The following is a 19409-nucleotide window of genomic DNA, read 5'->3' as shown; positions in this document are numbered from 1 at the left end:
GAATGATGGTCATATTCTGTCTTCAGTTCTGAAACTAGAGGGAAGGTTGATATGCTCTGACCCAGCACTTTCCGGTGAGATGAGGTTATGAGGTATCTTCAATCTTTATTGCCTCAGATTCTGTTATTCTGGTCCAAAGGAGGACATGATAAATGTCTATAAATCCCGCCACGTGCAGTTAATGGGGGTGTTCCTGACTGCACGCTGCTCACAGGAGTCTACCTTCTAGCCTGCAATTCTAGCACCTGCCATCTCTCCTTCCTACTTGCACTCATCAATTATTTTTGCTTTACTTTCTGGTAATTTCAATATCTGACTGGTCATGCATATAAAAGGCTAGGAAGACACATAAAATGACTCTGGCCATTTTAAAAATAAGTTATCAAATAGAAGAATGTTTATTTAGTCCGGCATAAATTCAGTGTTTTTGACTAAGAGTCAGGTGAAGGGGAAGGTGCAGAATCTTTTTTTCAGTACCTTCGGTACCTTTTTTTTCAGAAGGATTGCATTTTTTTTTTTTTTTTTTGAGCTAAATCATAGGTAAGTTGCTGATTTACTTTTCATTTCAGGTACTTTGCCATTATTCTTTGTGGCAATTCTCCCCAGATTGTGTAAGATCTGTTTTGTGAGGCTCAGTTTTCAGTTGTATTTCAGTTTGTATCATTTTCCAGGGTTTGTCTTAGAAACCACTTTAAAGTCGGTTATGTTGGAGTCTTCAAAGCTGGATATTTAATAAATATTTTAAATATTCAAATAAATATTGACATACAGCCTATGGTCTATAATATTTTGCTTTTAAAATTCTTTGAAGATAGCCATTTTATGTTATATATTAATTTTCCTTCCTTGTTTATTATACTTAAGACAATTTATTAACTATATAATACATGGGTATACTTTGTTGTCACATTTTGTGAACATCTTATAATCTGATGTCTCATATCACAGCTAACCATTCAAAGGGCTGTTAGGCTGTTGATTTTAACATGGAAGGTACTTCATGTCTAGTATTCGGCCATGCCACACCCTGGTCAGTCCTATAAATCTCTGGAGAGCCACTCCGGCAAATGATGATATATGCATATGTAATAATAAACACCAAATTTGTTATACAGTTGTAATTCATGGATGACACTGGGCCTTCAGGGTTTTAACCAGGAGTGACTTGTTACAGACAATTTAATAAGTAACGATCTTTGGAGCACTGGGACTTCAGTATCTTTGAATTACTCCTTGACATAGAGGACTGTCTTTTGCTCAAAGCGGATGTCTTTCATTTCTTTTTTTAATCAAGTGACAAGCGCTATCCATTATATGCTTTCTGCACATGTATATTAAGAGCATTAATAAGTCAGGGTGCCTGGGTGGCTCAGTTGGTTAAGCGGCTGCCTTCAGCTCAGGTCATGATCCTAGGATCCTGGGATTGAGCCCCACATTGGGCTCCTTGCTCCGCAGGAAGCCTGCTTCTCCCTCTCCCACTCCCCCTGCTTGTGTTCCCTCTCTTGCTGTGTCTCTCTCTCTCAAATAAATAAATAAAATCTTGAAAAATTAAAAATAAAGAGCATAATAAGTCCAAAGAATGTTGAGGCTCATGGTGTAAAATGATGAACACATTAGCCTTGGTTCCATCTTCATGACCTGCTGGCTTTTACCTCAAACTTGACCACACTTTCGCAAAATTTTACAAAGTCATATTTACCTGTGCCACTATTCAATAAGTATTTTTTTCTTACATTGAGAAACTTTTTTCTTAAAGTTTTAAAAGAAGCTCTAGGTAATGTCCATGGAAGCAAAATATGATTTTTATATATGTAATATCTATTAAAGTGAATTATCAATTATTAAGATAAAGAACATGCCCTTTTTATGTACTAACCAAAATCATATTAAGAACCACTAGTTATTGGGCACCTGGGTGCCTCAGTCAGTTGAGCCTCTTGACTCTTGATTTTGGCTTGGCTCATGATCTCAGGGTCCTTGAGATGTAGCCCTGCCTTGGTCTCCACACTCAACCGGGAGTCTGGAGTCTGCTTGGGAGTCTCTTTCTCCCTCTCCCTTTGCCCCTACCCCTATGCTTGTACTCTCTCTCTCTCAAATAAATCTTAAGAAAAAAAAAAAAAGAACCACTACTTACCACAGTTTTGGAAACAGTGACCAGAGCAAGGATTCTGAATGAGGCAGCATGGAAGGGGCTGGCTGTCATCCTCACTTTGAGAGTGGGGGATGAGGTGAGGAGATGAGCGCTGTGGTCAAATTGTTTGTCCTCAGCCAGTCCCTAGGAAGTTACTATTGATGGGTAAAAAGTCGTTGGAAAAAACTAGCCTTGGAAGGGGAGCATTCGTAATAAATAGTAAATGTTTTGTGTATTTTGTACATTTTGTTATGCGTTTAGCATTAGATATATACTTTCAGTGTAAGAGTTTTTAACAGAAGCCTAAGAGTACAGATGAACTTTGTAATTCATAGCAATCCTAAAATGCATGTGTACTTAAATGCTTATTGTGTGCAGAAACATTTTTTTTTATCAAAGATCAGATCATTTGAAATTTTACATTCAGTGGCATTAACATGGAATGTTGAAAGGAAACCATAATAAGATTTATTTTGTGGCCTTAACTGATTTTCAGTCTCCTTAAGAGATAAAACTTAAACATATCCTTCAAGCCTTAAAACTTAAACTGCAAAATGTGTGAGTCTGACAGATGTGCCTCAGGAGTTCAGATGGAATGAGATCTTTGTGTGCTATAGGTCTAGGGGCTTTGTGCATGAAGTCAGACTCTGGCCAGCCCTTTGAAGCCTTGAGTCAACAAGGTATTCCAATTGGAGTGGATTAAAATGATACCACCAATAATGTTTGGTAATGTATGTGCTAGAAAAAAACAAATCCTTAATCAGTTTTTTTGGATTTGAAGATCTAGTCTTATTTGCATTTCTTCCAAGCCATAGAATAATTGCTCTGGTTACCCAGAAATTCACACCTGTGGCATATTGTCTTACATACAGGTTTATTGATGTGTGTGTGTTTATGTGTGTGTGTATGTACAAATAAATTTCAGTATATTATTATATATAAGCACGGTAAATGTGCTTAACACAATAGTGTTAAAGTAGTCCAGTTATAACCAGAATGGACAAAACTATTACGTTTAATCTGCAATGGTAAATTAAGAGTTTTAGTGATCTTATGTGTGGTTTTACTTAAGTGGTTTATTTTTGTAATCTTAGGTTAGGTTTTTTTGTTATTTATTCTTTAATTTATTAGTGTTTTTTCTTTTTAAAAGTGCCATTGAATTATTGAGAACTAAAAAAGTGCAGACTTATTAGAAAAACTATTTGAGAAATAGTATTCAGAGTTACATAATAGACAATAGTGCAAAATTATAAATGTGAAATCAGTATATCCTTGGGTGTCAATTTTATCTTTCTATGTACAACACATGATCAGGATTTCAGTGTTCATTTACAATAACCCTTAGTATTACAAGCTAGCCTAGACGTTTCATAAATCATCCATAGAATCCACCTAGTTTGGAATATGTTTAAAGTAGTTTTTATTTAAGCGCCTGTCTAAAATACTTAGGCATTATGTTCTAAGCAGCATATTTTCCTTAAAAAATGATTTTCCTGGAGCTTGTCTTAATTCATTTTCATTTTAATTTAGTATTGTAAACACAGATTATATTAATCCATAAGCAAAAACATTAATATGTCCATACTGAGCAAAGATGATTGAAAGCTTTAAAAATAGCTGAGGTCTATTTAAAATAGCTGGAGGTTGAGATCTCTTATCCATGGCCCATTTAAAAAGTAAATATCTTCATACATTTTTTAATTTATTTTTTTATTATACCTGCATCCTTCCTTATCTTTGGTCAAATTTGTAAATCAAAAACTCAGAATGACACATTAACTTTTTGGTTACACTTGCTGGGTGCCTGTGATTGCTTGTTTGTTTTGTTGATTTCCCGTCTTTGCCAGGAAAATAGTTTTAAATCAAATCCTTTTTAGACATTTTCACCTATAAATTGCTGGGATTTGTTCCAGTTCCTTCCATTTGTCTCCTTTTTCTTAGTGCTAATATTTGCAAGGAATTTCTTATGCCACTTTCCATCATAAGCTGATTAAAACCCCTATGTTGGCATCTACTTAAGAGAAGTTGCATTTGCCTTCTAACTGAGCAGTTAATAGGAAGGATGGTGGCCTTTTTCTTCCCACATTGGTGTTCTTTGCACCATACATTATACACTAAAAAAAGCTCTTGCTTGGGGCGCCTGGGTGGCTCAGTTGGTTAAGCCGCTGCCTTCAGCTCAGGTCATGATCCCAGGGTCCATCGGGCTCCTTGGTCAGTGGGAAGCCTGCTTCTCCCTCTGCCGCTCCACCTGCTTGTGCTCTCTGTGTGTCAAATACATAAATAAAATCTTAAAAAAAAAAAAAAAGCTCTTGCTTGCAAACAATCATTCTGTTTATCTATAGGATTTTCCCTCCACATTTACTTTTAATATTTTGAATCACTCAACAGTCAGTGTTCTCTGTTATCTTTACACCATTACTTTTTCCTTTGTACAGTTTCTTTAATGAAATTTTTAGCAGTTTTACAAAGCACAGCTTTTTTGTCATATAATTATAGCAAGGTAAAATATGTAAATAAATTGCAGTATAACTGGGTTAAACTTTGGAATACTCTGCGAACATGTCATGATAAGAAAAGTTACTTAGTTACCTTTAGGAAATGGCTCTGTGTTAAAAGGATTTCTTAATCTGCATGGCGTTTATGTATCAACTGCATGGGGATTGAGCATTCTTCTGGAGCCCTCCTTCCATATAGCATTTAAAAAAATAAGTTTGGATTAATAAGCCTTGTGGAAACAACTTTGTAATATCAGTGTATTTATAGATGAAGAGGATAAAGGACATTTAAATGCAACAAGGATAACACCTCCTTCAGGACGATTATAGAGAAGAGTTAAAATCACAGAAACAGCATACTCAAAAGGAAGCTTTCTTAGAAGTAGAGGGCAATAATATGGGCTCATCGTTTCATTCAAGATTTAAGACAAAAACATTTTCTTAAGTTCACTTCAGCCTTGTGGTTTATAACACTATGAAATACTGTGTCTTGAAACACTTCAAACTTTAGTTCTAATGGGATTCCTTTGGGTAAGATAAATGGATAGGAGGGAGGGCAGGAAAAAGAAAATCCTATTATGGTAAAAGAGGAAAAAAATACTTATTAATGTGTAATTAATGTGTAGAAAGAAGTGAAGGAAAGAAGAAATAGGAAGAGGTTCTATGAAATGGGGAAATAAGTCAGTTTTGTTTAGTAGACTTTCCTAATTTATTACAGGCTCCTGGCTAGGATTCTAGTCCTTTTGGTGACCTCCTAATGGACGACAGGATTACAAAATCATAAAACAGTTAAGACAAACAGTCTGACTATTGTATAGTTACATTTAAGGCATAGCATTAGATTGATCTGAATGCATTAATTCGATAAATGTATATCACACACCTCCTTTTGGCAACATACTATTCGAGTTGTTGGGAATGCAACAACAAACTATACATGCAAGATTTTGGGGTCCAAGGAACTTATCTTCTGGAAGGGAGAGAAGGACAATAAAGCAAACACATATTAGGTAAGATGATTTCAGAGAATTTTAAGTTCCAAGAGGAAACATAAAGTGATGTGATGAAGAGCCCGTGGTAAATATAATGAAAAAACCATCCTATTCGCAGCTACAAAATCTCTACCTTTTAATTCATCTTAAAAAAAGAAAAGATGTGGAAGATCTTTGTGAAGATGGTTAAAAAGTATACTGACACAGAAGCTGGGGAGCTCCTAAAGGCTGTGACTTAAACTGGGGTGGTGTCTTTTTAACCATGAGCAGTGAGAGAACCAAGATTTAGAATATTTGAACATCTGATGTTTTTGAGGAATTGATTACTATTTCCACTGTGCATCTGTTATATTCCATACCTTTTGTTTTAGCTTTCGGATGTTGTCACAAATCTGATACTGGCATTTTCTAGTTGACAGGGGCACAGTGGGGTTGATATTGCTCATTGATTGTTATGGGCAGTTTTATTGTGGTTTCCTTTCTTTTCAGTAGCTACCTTTTGGAATTGTTCAAATAGTCTTAAAAAGAAAAAAAACAAAATGTAAATAAATGGACAGAGGAATACCGTGTTCACTGGTGGGGAAATTTAATACTACAGCTATATAAAATATCCCCCAAATAATTTTATAAATTAAACATAATTTCAATGAAATTCTGTAGGAATTTCTTGGAACTTGATATGCTAATCTGAAAACTGATGTAGAAAAGCAAAGGCCATAAGTAGCCAATGCATTAAAGCTTATTATAAAGACATAGTAATTAAATGGTGTTTTTGTAAAAGAATAGGCAAATAATACAATGAAAAAGAATAAAAAGATCAGAAATTTATTCACATGTATAGTAATTTGATATATGAAACAAAGAATGGGGAAAGTGAACTATGTAATATGTGATGTTTAGAGTATTGGCCCTCCATATGTGAAAATATAAACAATTAAACCTGACTCACACCATAAACAATTTTTGTAAACATTCAGGGATGAAATATAAAAGAATATCTTTTGACATTATAAGGTATAGTTTCCTAAATAAGACACAAAAGACTCACAATTTGGCTATTAAAATTAAACTTTTGTGTATGTGACAAAAACCATACCACAGTTAAAAAAAAAAATCAGAACCAGCCTTTCTCTCCTTAGTCTAATAAAAGCAGGCATGGATAGGCATGTTTGGTGAGATATGTCTTCTTCCTTAGTTTATTCCTTACGGAAGTATGAGATTATCAGTATTCATTTTATTTATTTATTTATTTATTAAAGGTTTTTTTTTAAGATTTTATTTATTTGAGAGAGAGAATGAGATAGAGAGAGAGCATGAGAGGGGAGAGGGTCAGAGGGAGAAGCAGACTCCCTGCTGAGCAGGGAGCCCGATGCAGGACTTGATCCCGGGACTCCAGGATCATGACCTGAGCCGAAGGCAGTCGCTTAACCAACTGAGCCACCCAGGTGCCCTTCATTTTATTTTTTTTAAAGATTTTATTTATTTACTTGGCAGAGAACAGCGAGAGAGGGAATACAAGCAGGAGTGGGGGAGGGCGAAGCAGGCTTCCCGCTGAGCAGGGAGCCTGATGCTGGAATCAATCCCAGAATCTCGGGATCATGACCTGAGCTAAAGGCAGACACTTAACTGACTGAACCACCCAGGCACCCCTCAGTATTCATTTTAATATAGAATGTATTTCACTTAAAGATATGTCTGAGTGGTACACAATATATTGTTGCTTGAAGATGACAAAACTCTATTGGGTCAAAGGGCTAGAAAACTGAACCTTTATTAAAAAAGAGAAGATTGCTATGTGAGCAGACTGAGTAGTCCATATTGAAGACATTGCAAGAACAACAGTAACTAATATATTGGGCATTAATCATGTGCTGGACCATGTTTTATTTAAAACTCATCTCAGTATATTAAACTGGCCACATAAAATGTCATAAACAAAAGTTAAAGTCAAAATGATGATATTTGGAGGCTAACTGGCTGGTGAAATGGTAATTCCATTTTTAGAAATGCAAAAAAAGTAGAAGTGTAACTAGCTCTCATAAATGATCATGAGTTTGAAGTAGGATATATTGGTTTAAAGGGCCAATGAGACACTTGGGAATGTGTTTTTCTGACATGGAAGAGAGTTCTGAGCTATTGCTATAGATTTAAAGAGCATATACTTATGAAAGGTATTTTTATTGAAATTCAGGAAGTACTTGATGTCACCAAAAATTTGAGAGTATGGAAAAAAGCCTGAGCATAAAATCTTAGACAAGAACCAACTCCAGGGGCCCCTGGGTGGCTCACTTGGTTAAGCGACTGCCTTCGGCTCAGGTCATGATCCTGGAGTCCCAGGATCGAGTCCCGCATCGGGCTCCCTACTCGGTGGGGAGTCTGCTTCTCCCTCTGAACCTCTTCCCTCTCGTGCTCTCTATCTCTCATTCTCTCTCGCTCAAATAAATAAATAAAATCTTAAAAAAAAAAAAAAAAGAACCAACTCCAGGTATAAAGGAGACAGGGCTGTAGAATCTAAGATAGGTAAGGTAGGAAAGGAAATGGAAAGTGATGCCAGATAATGTAATAAAAATGAAGCAGTGAAGGGGCACCTTGGTGGCTCCATTGGTTAAGCATGGGACACTTGATTTTGACTCAGGTTGTGATCTCAGGGTCATGAGATTGAGCCCCGTGTCGGGCTCCGGGCTGGGTGTGGGGCCTGCTTGACGATTCTCTCTCTCTCTCTGCTCCTACCTCTCTGTAGGCACGTGTGCCTGCTCGCTCTCTCTCTCCCTCTTAAAAAAAAAAAGAAGCCATCAAAAGATTAATTCCTAGCTGTCATACCTTCCCATTGGTGGTTGGTGGTTCACTGATAGAAAACAGTTTTAAAATCCGTCCCTGAAGGGCTCCTGGGTGGCTCAGATGCTTAAGCATCTGCCTTCGGCTCAGGTCATGATCCCAGGGTCCTGGAATCGAGTCCCGCATTGGGCTCCCTGCTCCTTGGGAGCCTGCTTCTCCCTCTGCCTCTCTCTCTCTCTCTCTCTCTGTCTTTCATGAATAAATAAATAAAATCTTTAAAAAAAAAATCGGTCCCTGAAAACATGTGTATTGCTTGCTTTTATGTTGAAAAAAGAGTTTACTTCTAATTTTGTGAGAGTTATTTTTACATATCCTTTTCCCCCACCTTGGGTGGTTTTGTTCATTGTAAAGCCTTACTAGGCTGTTCCTCTCTCAGATGCACTGACCCATCCTTTGCATTGTCAGTGCCGGTGACAGATAATCCTCAAATAGCAATGTTAGCACAGACATCATTTTCAGAGCCATTTATTTTTGCAGTGCTGAAATTTTATTTGACTTTAAAGCGACACATGAAAGATTCAGTTTCTAGCTCAACAATTAGTTTTACTTTAGATAAAAAAATATATATCATTTGAAGTTTCAGAATGTTTCCCTTTTTAGTGACAGGTGTGACTGTCACGAAAACTTGCAGATGTATGCCGTTCGTGGTATTTAATATACTGCCTTTTTTGTTACAAAATACTTAATTTTCTCACATGACATTACTTTTGCCAGTAAATCAAGTGATTTGATCTTTTTTGCTTGAATCTTTCACTTTCTTTTCTTTTTTTTCTTTTTTTTACACTTGCATGGATTCTTAGCATTCCCATTGATTACTTTGGGCTTATGGTTTTAATTTTAGGAACTCTGTTTAATATAGAGAAAGTATTAAAACTAGCTATAATCACATACTTATGAACAGCAAGAGAGAAAAATCATTTAAAATATGAACTTAATGAGGTTATGTTGAATATTTTTCAGTTCCCTAAACCTCCTCTAGATGACTTGCTGCTTTTCTTAAGGTAACAGCAGGGTATGGGAGAATTGATGGATAACTTCCCTTGAATTAAGTACACTTGACGTTGGCCATGATGTTAACGTAGTAGCTTTCTACCACCTGCACCATCACCAACCACCACCATGTCCTGAAGCAAAAAGATATGAAAAGATTGTGAATATGGAGATTTATCATACATTTTTTAAAGTCAAAAAGTTTAAGAGGTAGAAGGGTCACCTAGCAAAATTGTTGAGAGCTTTGTAGTTCAAGTAAATAACACTTGACTCTGTGACTATGAGCCAGGACTTCACTGTAACAGCCAGGCCACATGCCTTATGCCCTTAACTCAGCAAACAGTGAGTGAATACTTGTTGACCTGGTTATTTGGGCATCGTTCTGAAATCTAATTCTACTTAGAATGTGTTCTGTACATGATTTACTAAAGATTTCAGCTTAATACACATGCTAAAATATTTTATTCTTGACTAAAAGGTAAACTTTGAGTAAATAATTTTATTATAATTTCACCCCTCTCTAGGACTTTTATGATGTTGGACCTTTTATACTGTACTCTACTGTTATACTGTACTTTTTTCTGGAGAGAGCGTGCATGAAAAAATAAGAAGGAGATCACAGTTAATGTCTGTCTTTTCTATCCCACTCACACCCTTCAATAACAAATAGAGACGTGATGATGATTCCTTGTATTACATGACCCTGAATCCAATGACAGTTTAAAAGGTACCCACTGTATACTATTTTACCATAAATTCCTGTACTAAACTCACTGAAGGACTAAAGAAGAGAACCTGCTTGCTATACAATTTTCAAGAAAAATTGTTTTAGTCAATATTGTTGAGTGAAAATTTTAATTACCTATATAGAACTTATATATATTTATATTATTTATATATAAATATATATATACTATACATATATATAGTATATATAACTGCAGTCTTTTTAAACTTCCTTTACTGTCCTTTATGAAATAGAAAGTGTGGTGGAGGATTTCAATTATATTGTTATAACAGTTCTTTAAGATCCAAAAATAACAACATATACAATCCTTGTGTTACTGCTTTTCAACCTGACTGAACAGGCTTTTCTGCTATTAAAAAAAAAAAAAAAAGGTAGAGGGAAATTTCTCATGCTGTCTTAAGTATCTTCTGAAAATGAATCACTATTAATCCAGTCACAAAAGAACCTGGATCAAATGAGATATAGCTAATGCTGTCTGACCCACCTACATGGCTCAGAAGAACCACCACCTATTTAAAAATATGTGAACTCCTGCTACTACTACTCATTAGGGGTACTGTCATTGATAGCATTGCAAGAAAACATCTTTGGGTGCTTGGGTGGTTCAGTTGGTTAAGCATCTGCCTTCGCCTTAGGTCATGATCCCAGGGTCCCAGGATCCAGAACCACATCGGGCTCCTTGCTCAGCGGGGAGCCTCCTTCTCCCTCTGCTTGTGCTCTCTTCCCTCTGTCAAATAAATAATAAAATCTTTAAAAAAAAAGGAAAAGAAAACAGCTTTGTCATCAAAGCATCTTCCCTGGTGGGGTCCATATTTGTTATTTTGTTACTGTTGTTGCTCTGCTATGTTCATGATGTTTTGGTCCAGTTAGAGGTTTTCTACTTGGTAGAGTGGTGATGATCAAGTCTCTCTCTCAGCATTGCTGTGAGATAGTTCATGTGAGTGCCCAACAGTTTCTCACTCACTATTAGTGCTCAAATATTAGCAACTGTGCTCTTATCATTTGCACTTAAAAACTGTTGTAGTAAATAAATTCTTCTTGTTGAAATGTAGAAGTGCAATGAAATTATCTGCTGTATTCTTTTATGTATGTATTTCTTGATAACCGATCTCTAAAATTTCCTTAGGACCGATAATACATGTTTTAGTGAATGTAAAGAATTCTTCCTTTGTTTTTAAATTACATGTTTTAGATACATTTTCCAGAAAATATTTTAAAACTTTTACAGTTGCTTTGGAAGTCTTTGAAATATTGTCATTGTTTTTATGTAAAAAACATACAATACCTACTATATATGCATATATATTTTTTTTCCTTCAGAATGCATTTCTTTTTTAATGCTTAATTGCTATATCAGTTACTCTTTTACAATGATACTATTTTACCAAAATGGCACTGTTAGCTTGCCTGATTCTGGAATGAAAAACTCATTGTTTGTTTTGCTTTATAATGGACGAGTTATTTTTAGAGAAAGTGTTCTTAACCTTGATTTTTCATAGATAAAAGAGTTCATACATAGTTTTTAGGGTCTGGATGAATACTCTGAAATTGTATGCTATCGTGTGAAAACTATGGGAGTATGTCTTTAGATATATAATTTTCTGGTTTGAGCACCCATATCTTTCATCAGATTCTCAAAACTTTCTCAAGTCATTGGTTTAAAAGGATAAAAATAAATAGTTCTTGTTTTTAAATACTTGGTTCAGAAGTTTAACATACTTGAGGAATTCTGAAGCCTAGTTTTATAATTGGAGCAATTATAAAGGAACAGAGGATTATAGACATTATTTAGCAAATCATGTCAAGGTTTGTTTTTGTCTCAAAAACTTCCTCAAAAACGTTATTATGTTCCTCCATCCAGATCATCCTACTGGCATGCTCCTTTCCATACTGGTGCTACTGTATTCCACCACCATACCATAATACTTACATTCAGTTCTAAATATTATTACCTTTGATACCTGTCATCTGGCACAGAAAAATTAAAGCATAAGGCTAACTAAAACAAATTTTGATCCAGGAATTATGGTAAGGAAGGGAATTGTGAAGAGAAAAATCTCACATTTTTTGTTGCTTAACATATATGTGTGTTTCCAAAGTCTGGCCAAGAGAATGGGGATGTTATTTATTAAACAGATACTTAACTTTTGATTTCAGAAAGGAATAATGATTTTTTCCTTGAATATGATGCTCTTTAGATGAAATCTCGCTGTTGTTGGAAGTTTTATTTTAGAGATCAGGGCAAAGCAATTCCAAATACGAATTTAACATAACTGGATTCCATTGGGAACCTATCTGATGACCTGGCAACAGCTGCTAGTGTCTGCTCAGATAATGTGAAGGATTTCAGTCATTTCTTGTTAAGCCAATGATCTTTAGAAAATAATGATAGGCCAGTAATCAAGCCATATCTACAAAATTTTCTTTCTAAATAGATTTGCAGGTGAAGCATGCAAAGCTTTATTCCGAGGCAGTTCAGCCAGTCAACCAATATTTATTGTATATTATGTGTGAGTCACTGTGTTACACTTTGAGGGATGCAGTATACCAGTAAAAAAAAAATGGAAACCAAACAAAACAGAAATGTAGGCAAAATCCATGACCTTTTAGATTTCAATTAAATTACACACAGATACTTTAAAAACTAAATAAGCAAGTAAGTGAATATATATGCAAGACTTGCATTCATTGTGAAGGATAAGCAGTTTATATTTTTTAGTACAGTTTTATTTTCCATAATTTTTAACCCTAATCATTAAACATATATTTTTTTAAAGATTTTATTTATTTGTCAGAGAGAGAAGACAGAGCACAAGCAGAGGGAGTGGCAGGCAGAGGGAGAAACAGACTCCCCGCTGAGCAGGGAGCCCAATGTAGGACTCGATCCCAGGACCCTGAGATCATGACCTGAACCGAAGGCAGGTGCTTAACCACCTGAGCCACCAGGCGCCGCTAAATATGTTTTAAATGATCTCTTATCTTCTTTGAGTTACTGTGGAATTTATCATTTTAAAAGAGTACCAAATTCTGGAAGAAAGTTTACAATTGGGAGTAGAATTAATGTCACCCTGTTCTTATGAGCAATGGAATGGAGCCAGAATCCAGCAAATCAGTAATAATTGGTCAAAATGTCTCCTGCTCCATTGGTAATTTTAGAAACACCTCACAAGCCATTAAAAAGCAGTTAAACAGAAAAGGTTTTAGGTTGGCTGTCTTTTTTGTTTTAACCTACCTTGAAATAAAGTACTATAAATGTAATAATATTACCAAGTTTACGAAAACAAAAAGTTCTCGGTGGGCTAAGTTGAATGGGGATGCCAATAGGAAAACATATACTTAAAAATTAATCTCATAAATGTCCACGTTGAAAGATTTTCTGGAGTCTTATGGTAGAGTGGAAAGAGAATAGGATTTAGGCTCAAAAGTTCTGGAGTGAAGTTAGTGTGGTCATTTTTCATTAGGGTAACCATATGTTCATGTTTTCCAGGGACCTTCACAGTTTCTGTCTGTTGTCCCAACACAATTAATACCATCCTCTTTTAGTCTTAAAAATGTTTTGGTTTGGACAAGAAATTATATGGTTAACCTACTGTGCCAGCTAACACTATTGGCACAGTAATAAAGTTTGCATAATATATTTGGTTTTCAAGGTTGTGTGACAGCCAAAAAAGGAAAAAAAGTATGTTAAAGAAAGTGTTTTATAATCTGAAAATCATTATAAAAACTATAAAGAGGTGTATAAATATTACTTTATTCATTTGGGCAGAGTGATTAAGGTGACTGTATAAAAGTGAGTATTTTATTTTAATCAGTCATTCTTGAACAAATTGTGTTTACTTTTGTTCGATAGTTGTGTAATACCCTTTTTTCTCAAAGTGTGTTATGTTGAAATAAAGTCACAAACCATGACTACCAGGAGTATTGAAACCTAGACTTTAGTTGTGATAAGGATTAGGGATGTATTCTATTTAATTAAAATTTCAATGGGTTTACTAAACTGAGTGAGAAAAATGGAGCCAATTATTTTGTAATATCACTAATATTCAATTCAGTTTTGAATGTTCTTCCAGTCTGTTTCTTTATCATCCTCAGGATGTACCTGTGTGTCCTCTAGTATCTTTGGAAAATGTTATTAATTTTACTATTTTCATAAGTCATTATTAGTAATCACAAATTTTTGTTTATCCCTTTGAATTTGACCTTAAGTGCACAGTTTCTCAAAGAATAAGTATTTCATGAAACGCTTCTCCTGAACCCCATTTTATTTCAGATGATCCATTTAACCTCTGTAAAATGGCTGCACCTTAGCTTTTGAATTTCTGCCTGGGAAGCTGTTAGAGGTCTTGTATTAATTTGAAACAACACATAAATAGTTCTTATCAATAGCAAGTGAGTTTTCAACCACTTCAAGGTCTCCTTTATCAGTAGGAGAAAGAAAATCATTCTCCCTAAACCTGAAAAGTCATTAACTGAACATCAGGAGGACTACAGAAACTTGGCAAGCCAAGAGTCAGCTCACCATATGGAACTTTAAAAAGTGTAGTTTCTGGGACAAGATTTTGGGGGCTAATAATTACTTCTTCACAGGGGTGTTAAAAACATTAAATAGATAATGTGTATGAAAGCGTCTGGCTAGTAACTTGCAAGCTACTGTTGAGTCGTATTCAGTATTTATTTGTTGAGTAAATGAGGAAGCGCTGGGAAGAATGAAGAGTCAAGGGAATTTATCCTACAAAATAATGCTCTTTCTTTTATTTTTTTCTATGCCAGCCGAGACCCTCTCCCTTAAAGATTGGTACAAATGACCATGAATAAAAGTTCATTTGACTGACTCACATAATAATTTTTACAAGCTTTATGTGTCTTTTCAATCATTCAAATTTTTTTACTTCCAAAATCTGAAATTGAAGATTCTGAACCACCTAGATTAGGATGCGAGGTCACCAAAAGACTCAATTTTACTATCTCCATCTACTGGCAGGGAGGAACTATACCCAAGCATCTGGACTGGCATAGAAAAGAGGAGAAAGAACATTTAAAAGGTAAGCAAAACATATATTTTTATTTACTCTGAATTTTTAAACTTTTCTTATTGTGCACTCTAACGTCCTCTCACATAATTGAAGTTGATGTAGTGAACCATATTAAAGAATAGGATTTGTTTAGGTGGAATAATATTCTTATCTGATTTTTCAACATGAACTAGTACAGATTTGAATGCCTTTCTTTTGTAATGGGAGTCTTTTCTGTCCTTGTACTTGTAAATTTTACCTGGTCGTCCCAATGCTCCTGTGTTGTTTTCGTATTCCTAATGGTCTTCAGACCGTAGTGTTCTTTACTTGAAATGTCTCTGTTCTCATTTCTGTATTCTCTGAAATGTTAAAGGATAATTTCCCCTGGCATTTTATTTTGACTGTTGTGGTATAGAGAGAGTAGAAGTGTGTTTCTCAAAGTATAATGGATGATTCTGGTGTTTCTTAGACTTTTTTCCCCCATCCTTTATTAATAAGTATTTTCTTTTGGCAGAAAGTACTTAATGAGAAGTTTCTTATTGAGTAAAAGCTTTAATATATGTTTATATCAGATAGTTTTTCTTATGTTTTGTTTTCTTGGTATATTGCTTCCTCATCAGAAGTCTTTTGTTTCGGTTGACTTGGTTTTTTTGGTTGACTTCTAACAAGAATAAAACATTGCAATTGAATTTTCAAGTATGATAACTGCTGTAAAATAGTTGATAGTTTGAGTAGTTGTACAGAAATAGATGTGTGTAAATTTAAATCATTTATTTAAATGATTAGTTTAGTTGTTTTTAAGGCTTGTGTTATGCACATCTTTCCTAAAAGCCCTATCTCAACTTGAGAATAAGACTAAGTGCCATTTGTCAAGATAATTAGTACTGTTAAACTTGCTGCAGTTAAATTAATTTTTTTTTTTCTGTTCCTTTTCTCCTACTCTCCTTGACCCCTGGGCATTTATTTCCGTATCTCCGTTCCATGTTGTTCCGTATCAGTGTTCCATTTCTCTCAGAAGAGGAATGGATGGATTATTAGGGAACATGGGTGGAGAATTTTCAACATCAAAATTGGGTTTCATGAACAAAAATTTTCAAGGAAATGCTGTGTTCAAACAGGTCTGTTTACTTGTTGGGAGGTCATGAATGCAGCCAGTCCATTTGCTGGCTGGGGGATTACACTCATATAAACAGTGCAAATACCGTAAAGAAGGACTCTCAAATCTTCTAATGGCCTCTGACAGTGTCCAATCTGACAGATAAATCCTCAAAGTCTTCACTGAGATCAGAAGATAGGGAAGTAGGTATTTTTGAATATGGTGGAAGAAACTAGAGATAATGAAGTGTTGAAGAATAATCACTCCTCACAAATGAAACTTCTCCTAGACTCTTTCAAGTCCAGTTCCCTCCCTATTTTGAGTAAAAGTGTGTATCTTGAATCTGTTCTAACCTAGGTTCAGCTTCTCTTTTTAGACCTTTTCCCTCAGGATCTTCAGTTTAATTCCTCAGGATCTTCGGTTTAATTTTGAAACTGCTGTTGTAAAGCTAGCTGCTGCTAAAAGGTGCTGTTAATGGGCATATTCAAGCCAATTAAAAATATCTCTGAGGAGTAAAATTTAGGCCACCTATTTCCCCACCAAATGATGTGTTTTATTATTAACTTATGGCTTTCATTTCTTTTAAAAGTCTCACACTTATATTTTATTTATATTTTAACATGACTTCAAGATTGACCAGAGTTGTTGAGGTAGTGTGGGGTGAGGCAGTGGTGTTTTCCCGCAGGGCAGGAAGATTAGAACATTCATGAGCATAGTTTGTTTAATTAGCCTCGGAAGGGGCAGTCATGTCCCAGTATAATTGCTCTTCATTTATTCTTGATGTCATTATGTGGAATTACTGCCGAAACCAAAGACCTTGCTACAAGTACAATTTATAAATCTCAATATGGTTTACGGAAATGCAAACGCTATCACTTATCAGCAGCATTTAATAACATTTAAAACATAAGATAGGAGGACATGATTTGTAAAGAAGTGATTGAATTTATTATGTTGACTGTCTTTTGTATTATTCATAAGAGAATCATAGGCTTATTGCTTATACATTGTATGCATTCACCCGTGAACATGAAACGCTAATATAAGTGGGAAGCAGTAGTCTCATTTTTCAGCATAAATGATTGCTGAATATATGAAGACAGAAATAAATTTATTCCTACTTTATTGTTTCTTAGGAATCACTTATTTTGCTTAATTGAAAGCTTAACCTAAAAGAGAATTTTAAAGATATTTTAAATATTCGCTAAAGGCATACATAAACTTAATGGTCTTACTTGCATGTTTTCTGTGAAAGAGTAAGTTTGTATTGATTACCTTTTCATTATTTTCATTGATGAATTTTAAACATCTTCCCATCAGAATGTCAGTACTGTATCTAACCAGTGTGTGTTCACAAGGAAATAGGTAGCTACTTCCATACTTGAAATTGCTGGTAAACTCCAGTCTGAATGTCGTAAATTATATGTCCCGTGCAGACAGAAAATGGACAGATGTTGAGTCTTCAAAACAGATGAGGTTCTTTAGTGAACATATTTTCTTTTAAGTAAGCTTGTTTATTTGTTATGTATTATGAATTTGTGCTTAATCACACTAGCCAGTTTTTGTCATATAATAATATTATTTCATATAAATGTATTCAGCTTAAAATATTTCAGAACTTCTAATATTTTATATAAGCTTTCTACATTGAATAATAGTTTTAATTCAACAAGAGAGTTGATTAAGTATTGAGAAATGAAATCAACAGTGAATCTTTAGAGGGAATGCTTATTTTGTAATGTGAATTACTCCTAATTTATTTCTGTTCTACATTCTGGTTTTGGCCTTTTTGGGGTATCTAAAATAATGCGCAGTTTAACACAGGATAAAAAATAATACCATTGCCTAAACGTGGCTCACTATAGTGGAGTGTGTATACAGTCGTATTCATTACTAGTTGGTGTGCAATAAGAGCTTTACAGAGACTCTGTGTTTATATATACTGGCTGTTTATCCCGTTACATAATAGGTAAGAACATTATTGCTAGTTTATCTTTCATAATTGAGCCTTCATTTGAAAATATTGTATAAAATAAAAATAAGTTATTTTTTACCCTTACCTTAAGGCTAAAATACCATGCTGTCAAATCTTCACCATTCTATATCTCATGCCTCAATACCAGAAGAATTTTATAGACTTTACTGCCTGTGTTCTTTATGATGTTAAATCAAATATTTTAGAGCATGAAAAGGGAACCACTAATAATAATCATACCAGGATCACAGGACTAAATGAAGGCCAACCCAGGCAAATTCAGACATGTTCATTATATAATGATTTTGGTTGCAAATATAAATTATATATCTCTAATTGGCTTAAGTAATAAAAGTGATTTATTTAGTCATGTACCTGAGAAGCCCAGACATGGGATGAACTTATTGTGTGGTTTGAGCTGGGATCTAGCTCCATTTTTCTGTACTATCATTTATCAGCCTAGTTATGTGCATTGACTTTTTCATCAGACTGGATTCTATTACAAGCTTAATGGATACAGTAGTTCCGGATCTCACTTCTTCACCCAAAATGATGTCATTCTCATGAAGAAAAGGCATTGGATTCGCTCTGATTGGCCCATTAAAATCATGCATGCGTGAGGGAAATGGGCTTATATTGGTTGTCCAGGCACACTTCTGGGAAGGTTCAATCCAGCCTTTCTTTCCCAGTGGCTGCTTTGTAGTAGTGATGGGGATGTTGGGGATATGCTCAGCATATTAACTTTTTCTCATTGCATGTGGAAGATATGCTATGAACTTCCTGAACAAAGACTCCCATTTCTTACTAGCACGTGTAGTTACTATCATGGCTAATGTGTGAATTCTTGTGCTTCTCAGTAAATGAAAAATAATTTAAACCTTTTGTTGAAGATAGTGTCAGGTCAAGGAAATGGCAAAATTTCTACAAACCTGCTTTTTTTCTCCTAATGAACCTGTAGAATGAAATCAGAAATTTGAAATCCCCGCCTACACATCATTGTTTCTTGCTCAATTAATTTGATCTTTGCAAAATTAGAATCTTTGTACACATGACCAATTTTGCATTATCTTACATAACAATCTCCTATTCACTGACATCAGAAAAACTTGATACCTGATAATAAATTTTCTCTCAT

The 19409-nt window shown here is 34.9% G+C and overlaps 1 protein-coding gene across 7 annotated transcripts in view; it reads left to right on the top strand.

The window, feature by feature from the left end:
• The window catches only part of PDGFC (platelet derived growth factor C), a 202505-nt gene that overhangs the window by 88595 nt on the left and 94501 nt on the right, over positions 1-19409 (top strand). For 2 of the 7 annotated variants that reach the window (XM_027599552.2, XM_027599554.2), the window contains exon 2: positions 15173-15233. The exons of the other annotated variants lie outside the window; for them this stretch is intronic. The gene's annotated coding sequence lies outside the window, so the exon portion shown is untranslated. The remainder of the gene's footprint in view (positions 1-15172; positions 15234-19409) is intronic. 7 annotated transcript variants of the gene reach the window in all.

Source organism: Zalophus californianus, chromosome 2, assembly GCF_009762305.2.
Source record: "Zalophus californianus isolate mZalCal1 chromosome 2, mZalCal1.pri.v2, whole genome shotgun sequence".
NCBI lineage: Eukaryota > Metazoa > Chordata > Mammalia > Carnivora > Otariidae > Zalophus > Zalophus californianus.
This window is presented reverse-complemented; position numbering and strand designations above follow the sequence as displayed.